Here is a 6,006-nt window from a genome sequence, read left to right as displayed (position 1 = left end):
CAAATCTATTTGATATCTCTCTCCAGATACCCCCCACCGCCCAACACTTTGCAGTTTGGGGTCTCTCTTGAAGATTATCTGTCTACTGCAGGGTGCAGGCACCCAGTTTTAGGACAGCCACTATGAGGAGGGGTGAATCCCAAGCAACACAAATAGTCTGCAAAGTACGAAAGCAGAGTCACAGTTCACGGTGCAGAATTCACCCAGGTCAGTGCTGGGTCTGAGAAGCACAAACTTCTCTTGCTCGACACCAGCAACCCTGTCCCTCCAGTATAGCCCTGCGAGGGCAGCGGTGGGAAGCCCAAGGAGACAGGCAGCTACATGGCAAACACCAGGTGAGACCCCCAACAATCCTCCTCCTGGGATACTTCAGGGCTCCCTCTTGTCCTCCACAGAAATTTTGTCTGTGGGGTTTTGTACCAGGATTTCTGGGTTCTACCAAATCCCAAGCTGGGCATCCAGGGCTGCTGGCCATATCCACTCCCACACACAAAGCTGGCACCCATGAGAGCTCTGGACTTGTTGCACCTTCACCATGCAGGACACAGGAGCACATTTCTACCCCAAATACAAGCAGAGCTACTCCAAATAAGATAAGCCCTGGTTTTTGCTTGCATGGATGTTGTTCTGAAGAAGTCCATGTCCCTTCCCCAGATGAAATAAGGCCAGTGGCAGCCCACAGAGCCACCCTTCAGTCATCAGCCTGGTCTGTTTGAGAGGCACAAGCTTCCACTGACTCAAATGGAAAGGGGAAGCTCGGTGCTGGTGCTTCTGGACAGATGGTCTGTCTAGGGATGGCTCTGTGAGACACCCCCAAGGTGACCTTTTTCCTGTGTGGCATCGAGGGCTCCATCCCCCTCAGCCCTGCCTGGGTGAGAAATGTAATGACCTTAGAGAAGCACAATAAAATGGTGGGAGGATGGGGGAAGCTGTGGATCTGTGAGCACAGCTCCAGCCTGCCTTTCCTGCTCTCCCTCCCTTCCAAGCTGACACACAGTGGTAGGAGATGCGAGAGGCACCGCAGAGGACAGGGATGGATCGATGGGGCACCCAACACCATGTGGCATCTCAGCATGGAAGGGGGTGGGATGCTCAAGAAAGCTGCTCCTTGTGCAGGTGTCTCCCATCAAAGGGCCCAACAGGGAGCACATCTGTGCAATGTCCTTCCAACCCTCTCCTGGAACTTACAGGGTCACTGATGTCCCCAGACCCTCATCCAGCTGGAGGACTCCTACTCACTGCCAGCGCTGCCTGGGAGGAGGAGGGGATGGGACTAATCAGACTGGCAAAAAGCAAGCAGGAAAGAAGGACAGACAAGGCAATCCCACAGTTCCTGAGAGCACTCAAAGGCACAGCTCAGCAGCTCACAGCATGACACATCTTGGTGGTGGTCTTCACACGAGGCTCCTCTACTACTTGGGTCTGGTGGTCTTAATGACCTTGTCTGGGATTTATTTTGTCCCCAGAACCAGAGATCTCTTACTCCTTGCACACCAACCTGCTCCACGGTTCATACCAAACCTGATGTGCCAATGCTCCAAAATTTCATGCCCTCATCTCTAGGGCTTTTCATAACATGTCCCAGAACCTGAGCTGCTGGGGATTACAGGGATCATACTCCAACCAGCAGCAAGACCTGAGAACTGGCTGACACAAGGCATTAAATGACATAAGAGACATGGGAGAGAGAGAAAACAAACAAAAAACCCACCAGAAAAACAAACAAACAATTAAAACATAAACAATTTCTGCTGCTTTGCTGGGACATGGAGCCAGTTGTGTCCCAGCAGAACCAACTCCCCACTGCTCAGCAAGCCTGGGCACCGCTCAGGGTCTGCTCTGGGACCCAGGACAGCTTTCTGGTGCTGTGAAGCTGAGGAGGGCTGTGAGCTGGGAGGGATTAGCAGGACAAGGACTGCAGGCTCAAAGGAGAGGGAGTTATACAAAGCATCCCAAGATCCTGGCCTGAGGAACCAGAGGTGGATGACTGATGCCCGCAGGACACGCGCTGGCAGAGGTGCAGCTCTGGTGTAGCCCAGGAGCACGAGAACCCTGCCCTTCGCTCGTGCCGAGATGGACCATGTCAGGCAGCACCCAAACGCTCAGCAAACAACCGAGCCAGCCCCCACCCCACCTCTCCACCAGCTGGAAAGCAGATTTATGGGGCGCAGACTTACAGGGCCAGGTGCCCAGGGGGTTAAAGTCCTCTTGGACATCCCGTGCTCCCAGCATGGCCAAGCCCCTGTCTGCAGCCACCCCTGTTATCTGACCTGGCTTACAGGCTGGGGACTGCACGTGTGGAGATACATCCTAGAGAAGGGGAGGAGGAGGGATGAAGGACATGCAGCACAGGCAGGAGGGATGTCCTTTAATCACCAGAGCACCCGGCACTTCTGGGAGCAAGTAAACAGGAAAGAGACTCTCAAGCAGCTGCTCTACTCGGTGTCCCCGCGGGGCACAGCCTGTGACAGCCTTCCTTGACGTCCCCTCTCAGTGACGATTTCCAACCCTGGCTGCTCTGCCCTTGCACAGATAAATGCTCAAATGGAGCAGGATGGAGCCCTGCACAGCACAAGCCTGGGAGAAGAGGAGCAAGGCACACTGCAGAGTGAATCGAGGGAGCTCCAGCAGAGGTGGAGAGCAGGACACGGCTGCATGGGAGCAGCTCATGGTGCCAGGAGGCAGCAGAGCATCCACGGCATCACTGTGTGCTCCTGCACCACAATCCTAGCTCCAGGGTGAGATTGACCACAGCAGGGTTCCTGTGCATCCAGCTCCTGGGTGATGGGTTTTGAAGCCAGAGGGAAAAGGTGACCTGAGGCAACCTCAGCCCCTGAGGACAATTCACACCCAAGGGCCACGGGTGGGAGGGCAGCAAGCCCTGCACAGGTAATGGTTGGGGTGAGTAGAGGCTGAGCTGCACACAGGAGGCAGCAGAGCTTGGGGTGTGATGATTTCATGTGTCAATGCAGGGGAAAAAAAAAATCATTCCAAGAAAAAGAAAATAAATGTGTTTGTAATGGGCTGGGAAGAAAAAACAACCTGTAAGGCACAGTCCTACCCCTTCTGCATGGCTTTGGCCCACAAATTCAGCTCAGCAAAGCATCCTGTTCATGGGAGCTCATGTGCTGGACCACAACCTTCACCAGGACAGTTTTAAAACAGCAATAGGGGTTTGCCTGCCTGCACCAGCCAGGTGTACATCAGGGCACCACGTCAACAGCACGAGAAGAGACAATTGACCAAAATCTCAGCACCACAGGTTTTTGCAAGCAGAAGGTAGGAGTTACAGAGGAAAGCAAGGGAGAGGTGTGCTCCCAACTCTGGAAGGTTTTCCACAGCTCTCCAGCCAGCTCAACACAGCACCCTTGGCTCCACATGGGTTGAAGAGCCACCAGACCACGCAGGCAGCAGAGATGGAGCTGAAAAGCAAACTGAAAATCACAGAGACTTTTCTGAGTATGGGCTGTCAGCTTCCTACAGCTCTGCTGATTTCAACAGATTTCAAGCTGCCAGCTTCTGCTGGAGACTCCAGCCCTTGGCCTCTTGATGTTTGGGTGCTCTACATGAGCACAATCACATGTCCTCCTGCTGTCTGACATATCAAGTGTTTGATATGTGACGAGGATATATCAAGAGATGAGGAGAGCTGGGACAGCAGGGATGAGCCTGGCACAGCCATCAGGCAGAAGCAGACAGCCCTGCCTGCAGCTCCAAGTGCTGGGGGATCTTCAGAAAGGTAGAAAATTCTCAGAAATGAAGAAGTTTCACATTTGAATCAACGTCCAAAAGCTCAAAAAACGAAAAGTGGTATTTTCCATGAAAACCATCTCTTTGTACAACACAAAAATCCTCTAAACTTAAGGATTAAAACTGTTCTGAAGGAAAACTTGCAGTCCCTTTGGGAATGGCCACTGTCACCATGTCCCTCTCCTAAGAGCTCTCCCTGGTCTGGGAGACACCCGCCCGCCACTGCCTGATGCAACACCTCCGGTAGAGCAACCACACTGGATGGAACAGATGAGCAGGGACATCGGAGCGGAGGAAAAGCCATGAGATCACCCAGCCACCCACGCCTGTGCACGGCAGGATACAGTCACTGCGCAGAGGATGTGCTAGATGGTCAACCCATCTCACAGGTGATACCGGCAGGAAAGAGCCAGCAGCAGCAAACACCACGACCAGGAGAGCCAAGGAGTGTTTGCTGGGATGGTTGCATGTTTCTCTGAGCATCCCTGGCTTTCAGAGACCAAATGAAGTTGTCCATTCAGCTGCAGGTATCTGTGGAACACACAGACCTTCCTTCCTTTACCTATTTCTATACAGGTATCCTTCCAGTGGTTCTCTTCCACCATCCCCTCTCCAAGCTTCTCCAAGGGGAAGAGGGAGGATGTGGGGGATAACTTACCAAAAGCATCGTTAAAGACTTCAAAATTTAAGCTCCTCTGATTTCTGATTTCAAATGCCCTTAAACCTCAGCGCACACTAGAAAAAAAAGCCTTCTCCACTGGCTTCAGACATTTCCTATTACTGTATAACAAGGTTCAGCCAATGGCTTAAACTCAGAGCTGGATAGGGGCTTTTGGGCTGGAAGCGTGGGCCTCCTCACCACATGCTGCAAGCTCTTCCTGGAATCACCACACTCCATCATGTGCTTTACAGCAGGTCCTACCAAAGCTGCAACAGTTGAGGAACAGGGACACAGCACAAGCTGCATCCCCAGCCAAGTCATCCAGCTCCAAGGACTGCCACACACCTCTGAACCCAAAGCACCAGTCCAGCTTTTGCTTCACCTGCCACTAAGCAGAGACTATCACTGTTGGTCCCTTCATCTAATGAGCTAGGGTCCACCAGTGGTGTGGTCCTGCTGTATTTCTACAAGGGGTTGGACTAGATGACCTTTAAAGGTCCCTTCCAACCCAAACTGTTCTGTGATTCTATTGACTCTACGATTGGCAATCACCATGCTGGATGACAGGTTGACCTGGAAGAAGTCTCACAGCTCCTATCAGCCAGTTTCATGGCCCGGGTGAGATGCTCAGCCCAAACTGTTTGCAACTCTGACCCCAGTGGGATCCCACTTTGGCACAGACAGAGGAGATGGACACACAATCCAATACCTCCACTTCCAGCAGCTTCACAAGTTCCATCCACGGGCTGAGCTGCTGCAGCTGGTCAGGGCAGGACACCAGCAGAAGCTCATGTGGTTGTAGCCAAAACTGTAAGGCAGTCTCAACCGAGTGCTTGTGCTCACAGAGCTCCTGCTCCATCCCAAGTGTTAGCAAGTGTTACATCCCAGCCAGAACACTCATCGTGGTGTCACCTGGGTCACTTCCCAGGGGACACAACAGTCCCAGCACTCTCTGGAGGGGAAGGTCTCAGCCAAAGGGTTTCCCAGCATCACCAAAACTGTCTGCCCTCCTGAGGCAACTTGGTGGTCAAGCCTGCTCCACCACACACAACAGCTGGGGACAGGGACCTTAGCACTGCTCAGGGATGGGGACTTTAGCACCAACTCCTGCTGAGACTGCAGGCAAACCTCTTCTCCTCCATCTGCAATCTGCAAGATATGCAGAAGGTCACAGGGCTGCTCAGGGAGGGACAGGAGATGGGCACTGCTAACAGCTGGTGCGTCTTCGATATGTTCGCAGTGCACACCACCGTGATTAGATAACGGAACTGAGCAAACGCTGCGCTGATAAGAAGAAGACTACCCTCGCTGTGCAGGCAAGGCAGCTGAAACAAAGAGCAGTAAAAAGGTCACAGGTTGGGTTGGGCAACTGCTGGCTCAGCTCGGAGATGGGGCATGTTGAAAGCCCTGTACAAAATCCTGTGACAAAACTGCCCCCGGAGATGGGAGGTGACGGGGCAAAGACAGATGTTCAGATCCAGCGTGGTCAGATGCTCCTCTCACCACACGTGGTGTCCAGCCCACACAGCTGCCTGCCTTCCTAGCAGGCAGGGAGAAAGCCAAACCACATCCATCGCTCCTGCCCTGAAAAACCT

The sequence above is a fragment of the Antrostomus carolinensis genome, unplaced genomic scaffold, assembly GCF_000700745.2.
Source record: "Antrostomus carolinensis isolate BGI_N321 unplaced genomic scaffold, ASM70074v2 scaffold30594, whole genome shotgun sequence".
Lineage (NCBI taxonomy): Eukaryota > Metazoa > Chordata > Aves > Caprimulgiformes > Caprimulgidae > Antrostomus > Antrostomus carolinensis.
The sequence above is the reverse complement of the archived record's forward strand: the minus strand, read 5'-3'. Positions refer to the sequence as shown.